General features: G+C 36.4%; 7 non-coding genes across 7 annotated transcripts; all 7 read left to right on the forward strand.

The window, feature by feature from the left end:
- Window positions 1-1,229: 1,229 nt before the first annotated feature.
- Window positions 1,230-1,302, forward strand: TRNAK-UUU (transfer RNA lysine (anticodon UUU)). The gene has a single exon. It is a non-coding gene; the product is annotated as a tRNA-Lys (tRNA).
- Window positions 1,303-2,255: 953 nt separating this feature from the next.
- TRNAK-UUU (transfer RNA lysine (anticodon UUU)) lies at window positions 2,256-2,328 on the forward strand. The gene has a single exon. It is a non-coding gene; the product is annotated as a tRNA-Lys (tRNA).
- Window positions 2,329-4,671: 2,343 nt separating this feature from the next.
- Window positions 4,672-4,744, forward strand: TRNAK-UUU (transfer RNA lysine (anticodon UUU)). Its single transcript has one exon. It is a non-coding gene; the product is annotated as a tRNA-Lys (tRNA).
- A 2,003-nt stretch (window positions 4,745-6,747) lies between these two features.
- TRNAK-UUU (transfer RNA lysine (anticodon UUU)) lies at window positions 6,748-6,820 on the forward strand. Its single transcript has one exon. It is a non-coding gene; the product is annotated as a tRNA-Lys (tRNA).
- A 987-nt stretch (window positions 6,821-7,807) lies between these two features.
- On the forward strand, window positions 7,808-7,880 carry TRNAK-UUU (transfer RNA lysine (anticodon UUU)). The gene has a single exon. It is a non-coding gene; the product is annotated as a tRNA-Lys (tRNA).
- A 5,461-nt stretch (window positions 7,881-13,341) lies between these two features.
- Window positions 13,342-13,414, forward strand: TRNAK-UUU (transfer RNA lysine (anticodon UUU)). The gene has a single exon. It is a non-coding gene; the product is annotated as a tRNA-Lys (tRNA).
- A 625-nt stretch (window positions 13,415-14,039) lies between these two features.
- On the forward strand, window positions 14,040-14,112 carry TRNAK-UUU (transfer RNA lysine (anticodon UUU)). Its single transcript has one exon. It is a non-coding gene; the product is annotated as a tRNA-Lys (tRNA).
- The last annotated feature ends 9,386 nt before the right edge of the window (window positions 14,113-23,498 follow it).

A 23,498-nucleotide genomic window follows, 5' to 3' on the forward strand; every position in this document is an offset into this window, starting at 1 on the left:
CAATGTGTATAGGACATCACCAGCGGGTAAGAGATCGTAGTCTGCCTTCTCAAAATATATTTGGTGTGATATTAAAGTGACTGCCCTCCAAAAAATATCCAGCACTTTCCGCCATTTTTGTCAGTGTTCAGAAAAAGAACGCTTGAATTTATTACATACATGGGAGATATATGACTAGGTTTTCCAGGTAGGCAGTAAGTGTGCCCGGAATGCTCAGCTGGTAGAGCGTTTGGCTTTTAACCTAACGGTCCAGGGTTCGAGTCCCTGTTCGGGCGGTTACCGTTTTCTTCCTTACTTTGATTCGTTTGGACACTAAATGATTCAAATTAGGCAAATGAAATGCATTATATCTAGAAAATAGGCAAAATAATCTTGTGTGCACCAACAACTAATACCTATACTGAACATATGTTATGTCGTTTTTATGATATTTGTAGGAATATGTTTGCATCCAGAACGACTATATTCAAATTTCTCGTGTGTCCCACTATACACACATTCAAATTCAGAAATAAATCGAACACTGTTCAAGACACGACATAAGCTTATCACTAATAATTGCAGCATTTTATTTCAAAATAACAAAGTTCAAAAATGATAGTAAAAAGTGGGTCACGATTTCTCTTGCTGCCCTGAATTCTGCCCAAAATATCTCCGAAGAATATATATTTTGCCACAAAATGTATTAATCGTTGATACAATGTGTATAGGACATCACCAGCGGCTAAGAGATCGGAGTCTTCCTTCTCAAAATATATTTCATGTGATACTAAAGTGACTGCCCTCCAAAAAATATCCAGCACTTTCCGCCATTTTTGTCAGTGTTCAGAGAAAGAACGCTTGAATTTATTACATATATGGGAGATATATGACACGACATAAGCTTATCACTAATAAGTGCAGCATTTTGTTTCAAAATAACAAAGTTCAAATAATAAAAAAAAGTGCTGCTCTTTCTGCCATGAATTCTGCCCAAAACAACTTTAAAGAATATATATTTTGCCAAAAAATGTATTAATCGTTGATACAATGTGTATAGGACATCACCAGCGGGTAAGAGATCGGAGTCTTCCTTCTCAAAATATAATTACTGTGATATTAAATTGACTGCCCTCCAAAAAATACGCAGCACTTTCCTCCATTTTTGTCAGTGTTCAGAGAAAGAACGCTTGAATTTATTCCATAAATGGGAGATATATGACTAGGTTTTCCAGGTAGGCAGGAAGTGTGCCCGGATAGCTCAGCTGGTAGAGCGTTAGGCTTTTAACCTAACGGTCCAGGGTTCGAGTCCCTGTTCGGGCGGTTACCGTTTTCTTCCTTACTTTGATTCGTTTGGACACTAAATGATTCAAATTAGGCAAATGAAATGCATTATATCTAGAAAATAGGCAAAATAATCTTGTGTGCACCAACAACTAATACCTATACTGAACATATATTATGTCGTTTTTATGATATTTGTAGGAATATGTTTGCATCCAGAACGACTATATTCAAATTTCTCGTGTGTCCCACTATACACACATTCAAATTCAGAAATAAATCGAACACTGTTCAAGACACGACATAAGCTTATCACTAATAATTGCAGCATTTTATTTCAAAATAACAAAGTTCAAAAATGATAGTAAAAAGTGGGTCACGATTTCTCTTGCTGCCCTGAATTCTGCCCAAAATATCTCCGAAGAATATATATTTTGCCACAAAATGTATTAATCGTTGATACAATGTGTATAGGACATCACCAGCGGGTAAGAGATCGGAGTCTACCTTCTCAAAATATATTTCATGTGATACTAAAGTGACTGCCCTCCAAAAAATATCCAGCACTTTCCGCCATTTTTGTCAGTGTTCAGAGAAAGAACGCTTGAATTTATTACATATATGGGAGATATATGACACGACATAAGCTTATCACTAATAATTGCAGCATTTTGTTTCAAAATAACAAAGTTCAAATAATAAAAAAAGTGCTGCTCTTTCTGCCATGAATTCTGCCCAAAACAACTTCAAAGAATATATATTTTGCCACAAAATGTATTAATCGTTGATACAATGTGTATAGGACATCACCAGCGGGTAAGAGATCGGAGTCTTCCTTCTCAAAATATAATTACTGTGATATTAAATTGACTGCCCTCCAAAAAATATGCAGCACTTTCCTCCATTTTTGTCAGTGTTCAGAGAAAGAACGCTTGAATTTATTCCATAAATGGGAGATATATGACTAGGTTTTCCAGGTAGGCAGGAAGTGTGCCCGGATAGCTCAGCTGGTAGAGCGTTAGGCTTTTAACCTAACGGTCCAGGGTTCGAGTCCCTGTTCGGGCGTTTACCGTTTTCTTCCTTACTTTGATTCATTTGGCCACTAATTTACTCAAATTAGGCAAACGAAAATGCATTATATCTAGAAAATGGGCAAAATAATCTTGTGTGCACCAATAAATAATACCCATATTGAACTTATATTATGTCATTTTTATGATATTTGTAGGAATATGTTTGCATCCAGAACTACTATATTCAAATTTCTCGTGTGTCCCACTATACACACATTCAAATTCAGAAATAAATCGAACAGTGTTCAAAACACGACATAAGGTTATCATTATTAACTGCAGCATTCTTTTTCAAAATAACAAAGTTCAAAAATGATAGAAAATTGTGGGTCACGATTTCTCTTGCTGCCCTGAATTCTTCCCAAAACATCTCCAAAGAATATATTTGGGCCAAAAAATGTATTAATCGTTGATACAATGTGTATAGGACATCACCAGAGGGTAAGAGATCGGAGTCTGCCTTCTCAAAATATATTTCATGTGATATTAAAGTGACTGCCCTCCAAAAAATATCCAGCACTTTCCGCCATTTTTGTTAGTGTTCAGAGAAAGAACGCTTGAATTTATTACATATATGGGAGATATATGACTAGGTTTTCCAGGTAGACAGTAAGTGTGCCCGGATTTCTCAGCTGGTAGAGCGTTAGGCTTTTAACCTAACGGTCCAGGGTTCGAGTCCCTGTTCGGGCGGTTACCGTTTTCTTCCTTACTTTGATTCATTTGGCCACTAGATTACTCAAATTAGGCAAACGAAAATGCATTATATCTAGAAAATGGGCAAAATAATCTTATGTGCACCAACAACTTATACCCATATTGAACTTATATTATGTCATTTTTATGATATTTGTAGGAATATGTTTGCATCCAGAACGACTATATTCAAATTTCTCGTGTGTCCCACTATACACACATTCAAATTCAGAAATAAATCGAACAGTGTTCAAGACACGACATAAGCTTATCACTAATAATTGCAGCATTTTATTTCAAAATAACAAAGTTCAAAAATGATAGTAAAAAGTGCTGCTCTTGCTGCCATGAATTCTGCCCAAAACATCTCCAAAGAATATATATTTTGCCACAAAATGTATTAATCGTTGATACAATGTGTATAGGACATCACCAGCGGGTAAGAGATCGTAGTCTGCCTTCTCAAAATATATTTGGTGTGATATTAAAGTGACTGCCCTCCAAAAAATATCCAGCACTTTCCGCCATTTTTGTCAGTGTTCAGAAAAAGAACGCTTGAATTTATTACATACATGGGAGATATATGACTAGGTTTTCCAGGTAGGCAGTAAGTGTGCCCGGAATGCTCAGCTGGTACAGCGTTTGGCTTTTAACCTAACGGTCCAGGGTTCGAGTCCCTGTTCGGGCGGTTACCGTTTTCTTCCTTACTTTGATTCGTTTGGACACTAAATGATTCAAATTAGGCAAATGAAATGCATTATATCTAGAAAATAGGCAAAATAATCTTGTGTGCACCAACAACTAATACCTATACTGAACATATATTATGTCGTTTTTATGATATTTGTAGGAATATGTTTGCATCCAGAACGACTATATTCAAATTTCTCGTGTGTCCCACTATACACACATTCAAATTCAGAAATAAATCGAACACTGTTCAAGACACGACATAAGCTTATCACTAATAATTGCAGCATTTTATTTCAAAATAACAAAGTTCAAAAATGATAGTAAAAAGTGGGTCACGATTTCTCTTGCTGCCCTGAATTCTGCCCAAAATATCTCCGAAGAATATATATTTTGCCACAAAATGTATTAATCGTTGATACAATGTGTATAGGACATCACCAGCGGGTAAGAGATCGGAGTCTTCCTTCTCAAAATATATTTCATGTGATACTAAAGTGACTGCCCTCCAAAAAATATCCAGCACTTTCCGCCATTTTTGTCAGTGTTCAGAGAAAGAACGCTTGAATTTATTACATATATGGGAGATATATGACACGACATAAGCTTATCACTAATAATTGCAGCATTTTGTTTCAAAATAACAAAGTTCAAATAATAAAAAAAAGTGCTGCTCTTTCTGCCATGAATTCTGCCCAAAACAACTTTAAAGAATATATATTTTGCCAAAAAATGTATTAATCGTTGATACAATGTGTATAGGACATCACCAGCGGGTAAGAGATCGGAGTCTTCCTTCTCAAAATATAATTACTGTGATATTAAATTGACTGCCCTCCAAAAAATATGCAGCACTTTCCTCCATTTTTGTCAGTGTTCAGAGAAAGAACGCTTGAATTTATTCCATAAATGGGAGATAAATGACTAGGTTTTCCAGGTAGGCAGGAAGTGTGCCCGGATAGCTCAGCTGGTAGAGCGTTAGGCTTTTAACCTAACGGTCAAGGGTTCGAGTCCCTGTTCGGGCGGTTACCGTTTTCTTCCTTACTTTGATTCATTTGGCCACTAGATTACTCAAATTAGGCAAACGAAAATGCATTATATCTAGAAAATGGGCAAAATAATCTTGTGTGCACCAATAAATAATACCCATATTGAACTTATATTATGTCATTTTTATGATATTTGTAGGAATCCAGAACGACTATATTCAAATTTCTCGTGTGTCCCACTATACACACATTCAAATTCAGAAATAAATCGAACAGTGTTCAAGACACGACATACGCTTATCACTAATAATTGCAGCATTTTATTTCAAAATAACAAAGTTCAAAAATGATAGTAAAAAGTGGGTCACGATTTCTCTTGCTGCCCTGAATTCTGCCCAAAACATCTCCAAAGAATATATATTTTGCCACAAAATGTATTAATCGTTGATACAATGTGTATAGGACATCACCAGCGGGTAAGAGATCGTAGTCTGTCTTCTCAAAATATATTTCATGTGATATTAAAGTGACTGCCCTCCAAAAAATATCCAGCACTTTCCGCCATTTTTGTCAGTGTTCAGAGAAAGAACGCTTGAATTTATTACATATATGGGAGATATATGACTAGGTTTTCTAGGTAGGCAGTGTTCTGAATTCTGCCCAGGACATAAGCTTATCATTATTAATTGCAGCATTCTATTTCAAAATAACAAAGTTCAAAAATGATAGAAAATAGTGGGTCACGATTTCTCTTGCTGCCCTGAATTCTGCCCAAAACATCTCCAAAGAATATATTTGGGCCACAAAATGTATTAATCGTTGATACAATGTGTATAGGACATCACCAGCGGGTAAGAGATCGGAGTCTGCCTTCTCAAAATATATTTCATGTGATATTAAATTAAATATCCAGCACTTTCCGCCATTTTTGTCAGTGTTCAGAGAAAGAACGCTTGAATTTATTACATATATGGCGATATATGACAAGGTTTTCCACGTTTGGAGTAACTGTGCCCGGAAAGCTGAGCTGGTAGAGCGTTAGGCTTTTAACCTAACGGTCCAGGGTTCGAGTCCCTGTTCGGGCGGTTACCGTTTTCTTCCTTACTTTGATTCGTTTGGCCACTAAATGATTCAAATTAGGCAAACGAAAATGCATTATATCTAGAAAATGGGCAAAATAATCTTACGTGCACCAACAACTTATACCCATATTGAACTTATATTATGTCATTTTTATGATATTTGTAGGAATATGTTTGCATCCAGAACGACTATATTCAAATTTCTCGTGTGTCCCACTATACACACATTCAAATTCAGAAATAAATCGAACACTGTTCAAGACACGACATAAGCTTATCACTAATAATTGCAGCATTTTATTTCAAAATAACAAAGTTCAAAAATGATAGTAAAAAGTGGGTCACGATTTCTCTTGCTGCCCTGAATTCTGCCCAAAATATCTCCGAAGAATATATATTTTGCCACAAAATGTATTAATCGTTGATACAATGTGTATAGGACATCACCAGCGGGTAAGAGATCGGAGTCTTCCTTCTAAAAATATATTTCATGTGATACTAAAGTGACTGCCCTCCAAAAAATATCCAGCACTTTCCGCCATTTTTGTCAGTGTTCAGAGAAAGAACGCTTGACTTTATTACATATATGGGAGATATATGACACGACATAAGCTTATCACTAATAATTGCAGCATTTTGTTTCAAAATAACAAAGTTCAAATAATAAAAAAAGTGCTGCTCTTTCTGCCATGAATTCTGCCCAAAACAACTTCAAAGAATATATATTTTGCCACAAAATGTATTAATCGTTGATACAATGTGTATAGGACATCACCAGCGGGTAAGAGATCGGAGTCTTCCTTCTCAAAATATAATTACTGTGATATTAAATTGACTGCCCTCCAAAAAATATGCAGCACTTTCCTAGATTTTTGTCAGTGTTCAGAGAAAGAACGCTTGAATTTATTCCATAAATGGGAGATATATGACTAGGTTTTCCAGGTAGGCAGGAAGTGTGCCCGGATAGCTCAGCTGGTAGAGCGTTAAGCTTTTAACCTAACGGTCCAGGGTTCGAGTCCCTGTTCGGGCGTTTACCGTTTTCTTCCTTACTTTGATTCATTTGGCCACTAAATTACTCAAATTAGGCAAACGAAAATGCATTATATCTAGAAAATGGGCAAAATAATCTTGTGTGCACCAATAAATAATACCCATATTGAACTTATATTATGTCATTTTTATGATATTTGTAGGAATATGTTTGCATCCAGAACTACTATATTCAAATTTCTCGTGTGTCCCACTATACACACATTCAAATTCAGAAATAAATCGAACAGTGTTCAAGACACGACATACGCTTATCACTAATAATTGCAGCATTTTATTTCAAAATAACAAAGTTCAAAAATGATAGTAAAAAGTGGGTCACGATTTCTCTTGCTGCCCTGAATTCTGCCCAAAACATCTCCAAAGAATATATATTTTGCCACAAAATGTATTAATCGTTGATACAATGTGTATAGGACATCACCAGCGGGTAAGAGATCGTAGTCTGTCTTCTCAAAATATATTTCATGTGATATTAAAGTGACTGCCCTCCAAAAAATATCCAGCACTTTCCGCCATTTTTGTCAGTGTTCAGAGAAAGAACGCTTGAATTTATTACATATATGGGAGATATATGACTAGGTTTTCTAGGTAGGCAGTGTTCTGAATTCTGCCCACGACATAAGCTTATCATTATTAATTGCAGCATTCTATTTCAAAATAACAAAGTTCAAAAATGATAGAAAATAGTGGGTCACGATTTCTCTTGCTGCCCTGAATTCTGCCCAAAACATCTCCAAAGAATATATTTGGGCCACAAAATGTATTAATCGTTGATACAATGTGTATAGGACATCACCAGCGGGTAAGAGATCGGAGTCTGCCTTCTCAAAATATATTTCATGTGATATTAAAATAAATATCCAGCACTTTCCGCCATTTTTGTTAGTGTTCAGATAAAGAACGCTTGAATTTATTACATATATGGGAGATATATGACTAGGTTTTCCAGGTAGACAGTAAGTGTGCCCGGATAGCTCAGCTGGTAGAGCGTTAGGCTTTTAACCTAACGGTCCAGGGTTCGAGTCCCTGTTCGGGCGGTTACCGTTTTCTTCCTTACTTTGATTCATTTGGCCACTAGATTACTCAAATTAGGCAAACGAAAATGCATTATATCTAGAAAATGGGCAAAATAATCTTGTGTGCACCAATAAATAATACCCATATTGAACTTATATTATGTCATTTTTATGATATTTGTAGGAATCCAGAACGACTATATTCAAATTTCTCGTGTGTCCCACTATACACACATTCAAATTCAGAAATAAATCGAACAGTGTTCAAGACACGACATACGCTTATCACTAATAATTGCAGCATTTTATTTCAAAATAACAAAGTTCAAAAATGATAGTAAAAAGTGGGTCACGATTTCTCTTGCTGCCCTGAATTCTGCCCAAAACATCTCCAAAGAATATATATTTTGCCACAAAATGTATTAATCGTTGATACAATGTGTATAGGACATCACCAGCGGGTAAGAGATCGGAGTCTGCCTTCTCAAAATATATTTCATGTGATATTAAATTAAATATCCAGCACTTTCCGCCATTTTTGTCAGTGTTCAGAGAAAGAACGCTTGAATTTATTACATATATGGCGATATATGACAAGGTTTTCCACGTTTGGAGTAACTGTGCCCGGAAAGCTGAGCTGGTAGAGCGTTAGGCTTTTAACCTAACGGTCCAGGGTTCGAGTCCCTGTTCGGGCGGTTACCGTTTTCTTCCTTACTTTGATTCGTTTGGCCACTAAATGATTCAAATTAGGCAAACGAAAATGCATTATATCTAGAAAATGGGCAAAATAATCTTATGTGCACCAACAACTTATACCCATATTGAACTTATATTATGTCATTTTTATGATATTTGTAGGAATATGTTTGCATCCAGAACGACTATATTCAAATTTCTCGTGTGTCCAACATATACACATACAAATTCAGAAATAAATCGAACAGTGTTCAAGACACAACATAAGCTTATCACTAATAATTGCAGCATTTTATTTCAAAATAACAAAGTTCAAAAATGATAGTAAAAAGTGGGTCACGATTTCTCTTGCTGCCCTGAATTCTGCCCAAAACATCTCCAAAGAATATATATTTTGCCACAAAATGTATTAATCGTTGATACAATGTGTATAGGACATCACCAGCGGGTAAGAGATCGTAGTCTGCCTTCTCAAAATATATTTGGTGTGATATTAAAGTGACTGCCCTCCAAAAAATATCCAGCACTTTCCGCCATTTTTGTCAGTGTTCAGAAAAAGAACGCTTGAATTTATTACATACATGGGAGATATATGACTAGGTTTTCCAGGTAGGCAGTAAGTGTGCCCGGAATGCTCAGCTGGTAGAGCGTTTGGCTTTTAACCTAACGGTCCAGGGTTCGAGTCCCTGTTCGGGCGGTTACCGTTTTCTTCCTTACTTTGATTCGTTTGGACACTAAATGATTCAAATTAGGCAAATGAAATGCATTATATCTAGAAAATAGGCAAAATAATCTTGTGTGCACCAACAACTAATACCTATACTGAACATATGTTATGTCGTTTTTATGATATTTGTAGGAATATGTTTGCATCCAGAACGACTATATTCAAATTTCTCGTGTGTCCCACTATACACACATTCAAATTCAGAAATAAATCGAACACTGTTCAAGACACGACATAAGCTTATCACTAATAATTGCAGCATTTTATTTCAAAATAACAAAGTTCAAAAATGATAGTAAAAAGTGGGTCACGATTTCTCTTGCTGCCCTGAATTCTGCCCAAAATATCTCCGAAGAATATATATTTTGCCACAAAATGTATTAATCGTTGATACAATGTGTATAGGACATCACCAGCGGGTAAGAGATCGGAGTCTTCCTTCTCAAAATATATTTCATGTGATACTAAAGTGACTGCCCTCCAAAAAATATCCAGCACTTTCCGCCATTTTTGTCAGTGTTCAGAGAAAGAACGCTTGAATTTATTACATATATGGGAGATATATGACACGACATAAGCTTATCACTAATAATTGCAGCATTTTGTTTCAAAATAACAAAGTTCAAATAATAAAAAAAAGTGCTGCTCTTTCTGCCATGAATTCTGCCCAAAACAACTTTAAAGAATATATATTTTGCCACAAAATGTATTAATCGTTGATACAATGTGTATAGGACATCACCAGCGGGTAAGAGATCGGAGTCTTCCTTCTCAAAATATAATTACTGTGATATTAAATTGACTGCCCTCCAAAAAATATGCAGCACTTTCCTCCATTTTTGTCAGTGTTCAGAGAAAGAACGCTTGAATTTATTCCATAAATGGGAGATATATGACTAGGTTTTCTAGGTAGGCAGTGTTCTGAATTCTGCCCACGACATAAGCTTATCATTATTAATTGCAGCATTCTATTTCAAAATAACAAAGTTCAAAAATGATAGAAAATAGTGGGTCACGATTTCTCTTGCTGCCCTGAATTCTGCCCAAAACATCTCCAAAGAATATATTTGGGCCACAAAATGTATTAATCGTTGATACAATGTGTATAGGACATCACCAGCGGGTAAGAGATCGGAGTCTGCCTTCTCAAAATATATTTCATGTGATATTAAAATAAATATCCAGCACTTTCCGCCATTTTTGTTAGTGTTCAGAGAAAGAACGCTTGAATTTATTACATATATGGGAGATATATGACTAGGTTTTCCAGGTAGACAGTAAGTGTGCCCGGATACCTCAGCTGGTAGAGCGTTAGGCTTTTAACCTAACGGTCCAGGGTTCGAGTCCCTGTTCGGGCGGTTACCGTTTTCTTCCTTACTTTGATTCATTTGGCCACTAGATTACTCAAATTAGGCAAACGAAAATGCATTATATCTAGAAAATGGGCAAAATAATCTTGTGTGCACCAATAAATAATACCCATATTGAACTTATATTATGTCATTTTTATGATATTTGTAGGAATCCAGAACGACTATATTCAAATTTCTCGTGTGTCCCACTATACACACATTCAAATTCAGAAATAAATCGAACAGTGTTCAAGACACGACATACGCTTATCACTAATAATTGCAGCATTTTACTTCAAAATAACAAAGTTCAAAAATGATAGTAAAAAGTGGGTCACGATTTCTCTTGCTGCCCTGAATTCTGCCCAAAACATCTCCAAAGAATATATATTTTGCCACAAAATGTATTAATCGTTGATACAATGTGTATAGGACATCACCAGCGGGTAAGAGATCGTAGTCTGCCTTCTCAAAATATATTTCATGTGATATTAAAGTGACTGCCCTCCAAAAAATATCCAGCACTTTCCGCCATTTTTGTCAGTGTTCAGAGAAAGAACGCTTGAATTTATTACATATATGGGAGATATATGACTAGGTTTTCCAGGTAGGCAGTGTTCTGAATTCTGCCCACGACATAAGCTTATCATTATTAATTGCAGCATTCTATTTCAAAATAACAAAGTTCAAAAATGATAGAAAATAGTGGGTCACGATTTCCCTTGCTGCCCTGAATTCTGCCCAAAACATCTCCAAAGAATATATTTGGGCCACAAAATGTATTAATCGTTGATACAATGTGTATAGGACATCACCAGCGGGTAAGAGATCGGAGTCTGCCTTCTCAAAATATATTTCATGTGATATTAAATTAAATATCCAGCACTTTCCGCCATTTTTGTCAGTGTTCAGAGAAAGAACGCTTGAATTTATTACATATATGGCGATATATGACAAGGTTTTCCACGTTTGGAGTAACTGTGCCCGGAAAGCTGAGCTGGTAGAGCGTTAGGCTTTTAACCTAACGGTCCAGGGTTCGAGTCCCTGTTCGGGCGGTTACCGTTTTCTTCCTTACTTTGATTCGTTTGGCCACTAAATGATTCAAATTAGGCAAACGAAAATGCATTATATCTAGAAAATGGGCAAAATAATCTTATGTGCACCAACAACTTATACCCATATTGAACTTATATTATGTCATTTTTATGATATTTGTAGGAATATGTTTGCATCCAGAACGACTATATTCAAATTTCTCGTGTGTCCCACTATACACACATTCAAATTCAGAAATAAATCGAACAGTGTTCAAGACACGACATAAGCTTATCACTAATAATTGCAGCATTTTATTTCAAAATAACAAAGTTCAAAAATGATAGTAAAAAGTGGGTCACGATTTCTCTTGCTGCCCTGAATTCTGCCCAAAACATCTCCAAAGAATATATATTTTGCCACAAAATGTATTAATCGTTGATACAATGTGTATAGGACATCACCAGCGGGTAAGAGATCGTAGTCTGCCTTCTCAAAATATATTTGGTGTGATATTAAAGTGACTGCCCTCCAAAAATTATCCAGCACTTTCCGCCATTTTTGTCAGTGTTCAGAAAAAGAACGCTTGAATTTATTACATACATGGGAGATATATGACTAGGTTTTCCAGGTAGGCAGTAAGTGTGCCCGGAATGCTCAGCTGGTAGAGCGTTAGGCTTTTAACCTAACGGTCCAGGGTTCGAGTCCCTGTTCGGGCGGTTACCGTTTTCTTCCTTACTTTGATTCGTTTGGACACTAAATGATTCAAATTAGGCAAATGAAATGCATTATATCTAGAAAATAGGCAAAATAATCTTGTGTGCACCAACAACTAATACCTATACTGAACATATATTATGTCGTTTTTATGATATTTGTAGGAATATGTTTGCATCCAGAACGACTATATTCAAATTTCTCGTGTGTCCCACTATACACACATTCAAATTCAGAAATAAATCGAACACTGTTCAAGACACGACATAAGCTTATCACTAATAATTGCAGCATTTTATTTCAAAATAACAAAGTTCAAAAATGATAGTAAAAAGTGGGTCACGATTTCTCTTGCTGCCCTGAATTCTGCCCAAAATATCTCCGAAGAATATATATTTTGCCACAAAATGTATTAATCGTTGATACAATGTGTATAGGACATCACCAGCGGGTAAGAGATCGGAGTCTTCCTTCTAAAAATATATTTCATGTGATACTAAAGTGACTGCCCTCCAAAAAATATCCAGCACTTTCCGCCATTTTTGTCAGTGTTCAGAGAAAGAACGCTTGACTTTATTACATATATGGGAGATATATGACACGACATAAGCTTATCACTAATAATTGCAGCATTTTGTTTCAAAATAACAAAGTTCAAATAATAAAAAAAGTGCTGCTCTTTCTGCCATGAATTCTGCCCAAAACAACTTCAAAGAATATATATTTTGCCACAAAATGTATTAATCGTTGATACAATGTGTATAGGACATCACCAGCGGGTAAGAGATCGGAGTCTTCCTTCTCAAAATATAATTACTGTGATATTAAATTGACTGCCCTCCAAAAAATATGCAGCACTTTCCTAGATTTTTGTCAGTGTTCAGAGAAAGAACGCTTGAATTTATTCCATAAATGGGAGATATATGACTAGGTTTTCCAGGTAGGCAGGAAGTGTGCCCGGATAGCTCAGCTGGTAGAGCGTTAAGCTTTTAACCTAACGGTCCAGGGTTCGAGTCCCTGTTCGGGCGTTTACCGTTTTCTTCCTTACTTTGATTCATTTGGCCACTAAATTACTCAAATTAGGCAAACGAAAATGCATTATATCTAGAAAATGGGCAAAATAATCTTGTGTGCACCAATAAATAATACCCATATTGAACTTATATTATGTCATTTTTATGATATTTGTAGGAATATGTTTGCATCCAGAACTACTATATTCAAATTTCTCGTGTGTCCCACTATACACACATTCAAATTCAGAAATAAATCGAACAGTGTTCAAAACACGACATAAGCTTATCATTATTAATTGCAGCATTCTATTTCAAAATAACAAAGTTCAAAAATGATAGAAAATTGTGGGTCACGATTTCTCTTGCTGCCCTGAATTCTTCCCAAAACATCTCCAAAGAATATATTTGGGCCAAAAAATGTATTAATCGTTGATACAATGTGTATAGGACATCACCAGCGGGTAAGAGATCGGAGTCTGCCTTCTCAAAATATATTTCATGTGATATTAAAGTGACTGCCCTCCAAAAAATATCCAGCACTTTCCGCCATTTTTGTTAGTGTTCAGAGAAAGAACGCTTGAATTTATTACATATATGGGAGATATATGACTAGGTTTTCCAGGTAGGCAGTAAGTGTGCCCGGATAGCTCAGCTGGTAGAGCGTTAGGCTTTTAACCTAACGGTCCAGGGTTCGAGTCCCTGTTCGGGCGGTTATCGTTTTCTTCCTTACTTTGATTCGTTTGGCCACTAAATCATTCAAATTAGGCAAACGAAAATGCATTACATCTAGAAAACGGGCAAAATAATCTGATGTGCACCAACAACTAATACCCATATTGAACTTATATTATGTCATTTTTATGATATTTGTAGGAATATGTTTGCATCCAGAACGACTATATTCAAATTTCTCGTGTATCCCACTATACACACATTCAAATTCAGAAATAAATCGAACACTGTTCAAGACACGACATAAGCTTATCACTAATAATTGCAGCATTTTATTTCAAAATAACAAAGTTCAAAAATGATAGTAAAAAGTGGGTCACGATTTCTCTTGCTGCCCTGAATTCTGCCCAAAACATCTCCAAAGAATATATATTTTGCCACAAAATGTATTAATCGTTGATACAATGTGTATAGGACATCACCAGCGGGTAAGAGATCGTAGTCTGTCTTCTCAAAATATATTTCATGTGATATTAAAGTGACTGCCCTCCAAAAAATATCCAGCACTTTCCGCCATTTTTGTCAGTGTTCAGAGAAAGAACGCTTGAATTTATTACATATATGGGAGATATATGACTAGGTTTTCCAGGTAGGCAGTAAGTGTGCCCGGAATGCTCAGCTGGTAGAGCGTTAGGCTTTTAACCTAACGGTCCAAGGTTCGAGTTCCTGTTCGGGCGGTTACCGTTTTCTTCCTTACTTTGATTCGTTTGGACACTAAATGATTCAAATTAAGCAAATGAAATGCATTATATCTAGAAAATAGGCAAAATAATCTTGTGTGCACCAACAACTAATACCTATACTGAACATATATTATGTCGTTTTTATGATATTTGTAGGAATATGTTTGCATCCAGAACGACTATATTCAAATTTCTAGTGTGTCCCACTATACACACATTCAAATTCAGAAATTAATCGGGCACTGTTCAAGACACGACATAAGCTTATCACTAATAATTGCAGCATTTTATTTCAAAATAACAAAGTTCAAAAATGATAGTAAAAAGTGGGTCACGATTTCTCTTGCTGCCCTGAATTCTGCCCAAAACATCTCCAAAGAATATATATTTTGCCACAAAATGTATTAATCGTTGATACAATGTGTATAGGACATCACCAGCGGGTAAGAGATCGGAGTCTTCCTTCTCAAAATATATTTCATGTGATACTAAAGTGACTGCCCTCCAAAAAATATCCAGCACTTTCCGCCATTTTTGTCAGTGTTCAGAGAAAGAACGCTTGAATTTATTACATATATGGGAGATATATGACACGACATAAGCTTATCACTAATAATTGCAGCATTTTGTTTCAAAATAACAAAGTTCAAATAATAAAAAAAGTGCTGCTCTTTCTGCCATGAATTCTGCCCAAAACAACTCCAAAGAATATATTTGGGCCAAAAAATGTATTAATCGTTGATACAATGTGTATAGGACATCACCAGCGGGTAAGAGATCGGAGTCTGCCTTCTCAAAATATATTTCATGTGATATTAAAGTGACTGCCCTCCAAAAAATATCCAGCACTTTCTGCCATTTTTGTCAGTGTTCAGAGAAAGAACGCTTTTAATTTATTACATATATGGGAGATATATGACTAGGTTTTCCAGGCAGACAGTAAGTGTGCCCGGATACCTCAGCTGGTAGAGCGTTAAGCTTTTAACCTAACGGTCCAGGGTTCGAGTCCCTGTTCGGGCGTTTACCGTTTTCTTCCTTACTTCGATTCATTTGGCCACTAAATTACTCAAATTAGGCAAACGAAAATGCATTATATCTAGAAAATGGGCAAAATAATCTTGTGTGCACCAATAAATAATACCCATATTGAACTTATATTATGTCATTTTTATGATATTTGTAGGAATATGTTTGCATCCAGAACGACTATATTCAAATTTCTCGTGTGTCCCACTATACACACATTCAAATTCAGAAATAAATCGAACAGTGTTCAAAACACGACATAAGGTTATCATTATTAATTGCAGCATTCTATTTCAAAATAACAAAGTTCAAAAATGATAGAAAATTGTGGGTCACGATTTCTCTTGCTGCCCTGAATTCTTCCCAAAACATCTCCAAAGAATATATTTGGGCCAAAAAATGTATTAATCGTTGATAAATTGTGTATAGGACATCACCAGCGGGTAAGAGATCGTAGTCTGCCTTCTCAAAATATATTTCATGTGATATTAAAGTGACTGCCCTCCAAAAAATATCCAGCACTTTCCGCCATTTTTGTCAGTGTTCAGAGAAAGAACGCTTGAATTTATTACATATATGGGAGATATATGACTAGGTTTTCCAGGTAGGCAGTAAGTGTGCCCGGAATGCTCAGCTGGTAGAGCGTTAGGCTTTTAACCTAACGGTCCAAGGTTCGAGTCCCTGTTCGGGCGGTTACCGTTTTCTTCCTTACTTTGATTCGTTTGGCCATTAAATGATTCAAATTAGGCAAATGAAATGCATTATATCTAGAAAATCGGCAAAATAATCTTATGTGCACCAACAACTAATACCCATATTGAACTTATATTATGTCATTTTTATGATATTTGTAGGAATATGTTTGCATCCAGAACGACTATATTCAAATTTCTCGTGTGTCCCACTATACACACATTCAAATTCAGAAATAAATCGAACAGTGTTCAAGACACGACATAAGCTTATCACTAATAATTGCAGCATTTTATTTCAAAATAACAAAGTTCAAAATGATAGTAAAAAGTGCTGCTCTTGCTGCCATGAATTCTGCCCAAAACATCTCCAAAGAATATATTTGGGCCACAAAATGTATTAATCGTTTTTACAATGTGTATAGAACATCACCAGCGGGTAAGAGATCGGAGTCTGTCTTCTCAAAACATATCTCATGTGATATTAAAGTGACTGCCCTCCAAAAAATATCGAGCACTTTCCGCCATTTTTGTCAGTGTTCAGAGAAAGAACGCTTTAATTTATTACATATATGGAGATGTATGACTAGGTTTTCCAGGCAGACAGTAACTGTGCCCGGATAGCTCAGCTGGAGAGTTCGCTGCCAGCACTGGCACGCGGTGCATCGTCTCTACGTGCGTTCCGTGTTGAGCATTTACGTGTAAGCGAGTGAAATTCCGGTTAAGTCTACCTTCTGTGTTCTGAAACATGTCTGTACGGCGAGTGAATACTGTGAAATTGGTCTTCACGAATGTGCGACAAAAACCGACATCGATACAACTGCATCGGTGGATTCAGCAGAATTTGTCACTAACAGAAGATCAAGTGCTTAGTATTGAAATCGATCAATATCGTAAGTGTGTGTTTATAAAGTTAATATCGCGAGTGTTAGGCGAGCAGATATTATTAAGATCGGGAGGCACATTAGTATACACTGATGACAATGGGGAGCATGAGGTAAAACTGGAATGGGCAGATCAAAATAGTGTAATTGTGAATGTACACGTAGTTCCTATGGAACTTCCAATGGACGTTCTACAACAGACACTGACAACATATGGTGATGTGAAATATGTTGATGATGAAAAGTACACGGATGAACATATATACCCTACGCGTACCGGTACAAAGCGAATTCGCATGACGCTTAAAAAACCAATTCCATCGTACATCACTATCAAAGGTGATCGATATTGGGTAACGTACTATGGTCAAAAGATTACGTGCAGGATATGTGAATCTACAGAACATCTCTCAAATTGTTGTGATAAGCGTAGAAAACCAGGAAGAAGGACAGCCTCAACATATGCGGAAGCCATCCACCGTTCACCAATCAATATTGATGCAGCAGAACAACCACTGCCATACCAGCCTACAAGTTTTCAAGTACCCAAGACAACCCTGGACATAGAAATGAAAGAATCCCCAAAGAACCCAGATGTAAAAGAACCCGAAGGTGCCGCACAGACGCCACTGGATCCTCCGACGAACAAAGTTTCATCAGAGAGAGCAGCAAAGGAAACTTCCCATTTGTTAACAACAGAAGGTCAAACTTCGTCATGGGTCGCAGAAGTTGAATGCGAGGAACTTTCTAGTAACTACCAGGTCACTCCTGAAGCCTCGATTAGCGATAAGATGGCCCCTCCCCGCCCGCGAACAGCTGTGTATCGGAAGGTGAAAAGAGCCAAGCAGGTGATGAGCTTTCCCTGCCAGGCGCTTCCTCGCCCACAACGACCTTGAAACTAGCAGAAGGAAACGTGAGTGAACAACATGACCAACCTAAAATTGCTCCCTCCCTTCCCTCGTCACAATCGCAAGAAATGGTATCAAGAGATGACTCCCCAACCGAAGAGGAATCCACAGATGATAAGCAAGTTATGGACAAAGGTCAACGAAATAGAAAAAAACGCACCAGTTCACGACTGAAAGCGGTAACAGAAGGTAAGAAAAAGAAATGTACAAGGATGTCTATAAGCCAGCAGTCCGTCATACACAGCACAAAAGTGAAATGTTAATTAGATGTGGGTTCAGATCGCTTCCCCCCCCTCCATTAGGTAGTTAGTGTAAGGAGAAATGTTTGTTTATGTTTTGATACGAGAGTGATTTACGGGTGTAGTGCGCGACATAAATTTGTGTACTTTCCTAGTGTATACTGTGTGATGTTATATATTACATGTTAGAGAGTTACAAGATGAATATCGATATAATAACAGGTAGAAAAAATAGTGTAAATTGTGTCATGCACATGAACGATTATCATCATTCTGAAAACACTACGGACTAATACTTACTTTAGTGTAATTGAGCTCCAAAAATGCACATTTACGTGGTATTCTTATATACAGTTTTTTATAATATCTTATTGTGCATGAATTACAGCACTCGTCTTTGTACCCTTAATATCAATGGGATCTTGACGCCAGTGAAATGCAAATTGCTTGCGGACTTTGTCCGAATCCACTCGATTGACATTTTATACTTGCAGGAAGTTTGTATAGTAGATTTTAACTTCCTGTATGGGTACGAGGCTATTGTAAACTTGGGGACAAGCGGGAGAGGGACGGCAATTTTAATCAAAAAGTGGTATAGAAATAAAAAATGTAAAGAAATTAGTCGATGGAAGGGGAATTAGTTTTCAAAGTCAACGTTATACTTTTGTTAATATCTACGCCCCCTCCGGACAGCAAAACAGATGGAAAAGAGAACAATTTTACCAGGCTGAGATAGTATACTTACTTCCAAATAATGATTCGTGTATCATCCTAGGTGGTGATTTTAATCAAGTGCTGCGATCATGTGATTGTATAGGCAAGTTTCAAAATAGTTTAGCATTAACGACCTTAATCAGCGATTTACAGCTGAAGGACATCTGGACCGAAAAACGAAAGGATATAGTGTTTACCTATTTCAATAACAAAGCAGGTTCTAGACTGGACAGATTCTATACACTTGGTCATACCAGACTATAAAATATGTGACGACAATAGATGCTTTGCCGGTACCTTTTTCAGATCATATAGCAATCAGAATCAGTATTAATCTACAAGAATCTAAATTAGTTTGGGGTCCGTCCTATTGGAAAATGAACTCTGCCCTACTTCAACAGCCTAATGTTAATGATATGTTTCAAGAAAAATGGAAGTATTGGTGCCGGCAACAAAAACACTATACTGATTACAATACGTGGTGGTTAAAATCTGTAAAACCTCGAATTAAATCCTATTTTCAATGGCTAGGGAAAGAGAGTGCACGTGACCGGAACTTAATGTTGAACTTCTATTACAAATGTTTACATGAGTTATGTATGCGACCTGATGTCACCGAACATTATCCACAGATACAAAAATACAAAGCACAAATCCTTACGTTGCAACGGCATCACTTGGAGGGTATAAAGATAAGAACTACTCATGCGTCATCCTTGCAAGATGAACGAACCTCTTTATTTCACTATGTACACACACAAAAACAAAGGCGAGCTCTTTTGATAAACAATATTGTCGATTCCGACGGAGATACACATAGAACTCAACAAGGTATATCACAGGTATTATAATACACGTATTATAATAATTTGTATACTGGTAAAGAAGTAGATCAATTGGCTGTACAACAATTGCTCACTTCGGTAAATAATTTTTTGACGGACGAAGACAGAACTTTGTTAGACAGTGACGTCACTGTCGAGGAGGTGTATGAAGCACTGCGTACTTGCAACGTTAAGCGCACTCCTGGCAACGATGGCATAGGCTACCAATTTTATATACGTTTTTTTGATATTATGAAACATGAATTGGTCAAGATAATACAAGATGCATTTCGAAACGAATGCGTGCTTCAAAATGAAGGTATAATTGTACTGATTGCCAAAAAAACGCGTCCGAGTGCAGTGACTGACTTTAGGCCCATTACTTTGTTAAACTGTGACTATAAGATTATGGCCAAAGTTTTGGCTAATAGACTGAAACCTATATTATCTTCATTACTCAGTTCACGGCAAACATGTGTCAGTAAAACTCAAAATATATTTTCTACGGTGGCGGGTATACGTGATATAATGTATTATTATGAAATGCAACAAACCGCAGCTTGTATACTATCCTTTGATTTTACAAAAGCTTTTGATCTTGTAATTCACCGATATTTGTTTGAAGTACTTCGAGCCTATCCCTTCAGTGAAGCCTTTATATCTGTTTTGCAAAGTTTCTATAGAAAGGCAACCTTCCGTCTTCTTATCAATGGATTCGTGACTCCTGCAATACACGTGACGAGATCCATTCGCCAGGGGTGCCCCTTGAGTATGCTTCTCTTCGCTTTGACTTTGGACCCGAGCCCCACCGGCAGAGAGTGCTTTCCTTGAAACGCAAGTGTTTGTTTACATTCGCAGACGATTTATCAGCTTGTGTAACAACAACGAACCAGCTCCAAAATATACTAAATGCAATGTGTTTGTATTGTTCTGCCAGTGGAGCGGAAGTGAACATGACAAAATCAAAGGTTACCTGTTGGCAACTGGAAGCAAGACAATCCGGACATAGGGATAAAATATGTAAACGAACTCAAAATATTGGGCATCACTTTTCATACTAACGAATCCAGAATGCTGGATCTAAACTGGACGAAAATTGTAAGCGAAATCAGGTTACACTGCTATCAAATGAGAGGAAGACAACTCAATTTAATTCAGCGTGTTTGGTTGATACACACTTTTATTTTTAGTAAATTAAATTATGTCGATCAAGTGTTGTCAATCACACAGCAATATCTCCGACAAATAAAGTCTGCTGTGGGATGGTTCATGTGGTACGGACATTTTTTTCGGGTACCTTTCCCGATCATGTGCCAAACACAGGTGGTCTAGAACTATGGAATATTGAAAATAAATGTAAGTCGCTATTTTTAGCTAGAAATTATAAATTGTACTTAATTGAACGGTCGATTACATCAATGTGGTTGAGTATATTTACCGATACGTTTCCACCGCAAAATCCACCCAACTTGTCTCGACTAACAAAGAACCCTATGTATGTACGAATTTTTGTACAAGAATGGAGTTATGTGAAGTTTCCCATGGATTTGAAGGAGAATACTCTGTCAAAATATTTGTATGAACATTTTCAACGACAACTTATTTTGCAGCAGAGTCGAATAGAGAAAAAATTTCCTAATGTATTTGGTCAAATGTATGGCAAAATCTCCACAAGCCTTTCCTTGACACGGACATACGAAGTTTGTGGTATACCCTGGTGCATGATCTAGTTCCAACAAATGTTCGACTAAATGAAATAAAAAGACTACCAACAAATGAGTGTAGACAATGTGGAGAGGTGGATACAAATGAACATCGCCTCACTAGATGTAAAGGAAATTCAGAAATTTGGGCCTTTCTCATTATGTGCCTTGCCAAAATATGTCGTATATCGCCACAATGCTTTCAAGCAAAAATTTGTATATTACCAGACTTGAAATATTTCCCTGTGAAGAAACAAAATGCCATTGTGTGGCTAATAGCACGTACAGTATACTATATATATAGCACAAAGTTTGAAACAAATATCACCCTATATACAATGTATCTTAAAAGATCTAGATGGAAAGAATCAAATAAACAAAATGTCCGATTGTCTCAATATTTTGGTAAATATCTGGATGTAATGTAATTGTATGTATAAATGTAGGAAAAAAAATCCATAGATGTAAACAGAATAGTGAAATAAAACTTTTAAAAAAAATCTGGTAGAGCGTTAGGCTTTTAATCTAATGGTCCAGGGTTCGAGTCCCTCTTCGGGGGTTACTGTTTTCTTCCTTACTTTGATTCATTTGGCCACTAAATGATTCAAATTAGGCAAACGAAAATGCATTATATCTAGAAAATAGGCAAAATAAAATATGTGTGCACCAACAACTAATACCATATTGAACTTATATTATTGTCCATTTTTTTATGATATTTGTAGGAATAAGTTTGCATCCGGTCTCTATTCATTAAACGTTCACACATATCATCATTTTACAACTAGAATACATTTTCAATCCGTTAGTATCTGATAATCACTTTGTAAAACTTGAGAGAATGGGAATAATACAGCATATGACTATTACTCAGAGTTACCCAGAACGACGATATTCAAATTTCTCGTGTGTCCCACTATACACACATTCAAATTCAGAAATAAATCGAACACTATTCAAGACACGACATAAGCTTATCACTAATAATTGCAGCATTTTATTTCAAAATAACAAAGTTCAAAAATGATAGTAAAAAGTGGGTCACGATTTCTCTTGCTGTCCTGAATTCTGCCCAAACCAACTCCAAAGAATATATTTGTGCCACAAAACATATTTCATGTGATATTAAAGTGACTGCCCTCCAAAAAAATATCCAGCACTTTCCGCCATTTTTGTCAGTGTTCAGAGAAAGAACGCTTGAATTTATTACATATATGGGAGATATATAACTAGGTTTTCCAGGTGGGCAGTAAGTGTGCCCGGATAGCTAAGCAGGTATAGCGTTAGGCTTTTAACCTAACGGTCCAGGGTTCGGGTCCCTGTTCGGGCAGTTTCTGTTTTCTTCCTTACTTTGATTCATTTGGCCACTAAATGATTCAAATTAGGCAAACGAAAATGCATTATATATAGAAAATAGGCAAAATAAACTTGTGTGCTCCAAAAACTAATACCCATATTGAACTTATTTTATGATATTTGTAGGAATAAGTTTGCATCCGGTCTCTATTCATTGAACGTTCACACATCATCATTTTACAACTAGAATACAATTTCAATCCGTTAGTATCTGTTAATCACTTTTTAAACTAGAGAGAATGGGAATGATACAGCGTATGTCTATTACTCAGAGTTACCCAGAACGACGATATTCAAATTTCTCGTGTGTCCCACTATACACACATTCAAATTCA

Source organism: Lepisma saccharinum, chromosome 2 (assembly GCF_977018435.1).
Source record: "Lepisma saccharinum chromosome 2, izLepSacc3.1, whole genome shotgun sequence".
Taxonomy (NCBI): domain Eukaryota; kingdom Metazoa; phylum Arthropoda; class Insecta; order Zygentoma; family Lepismatidae; genus Lepisma; species Lepisma saccharinum.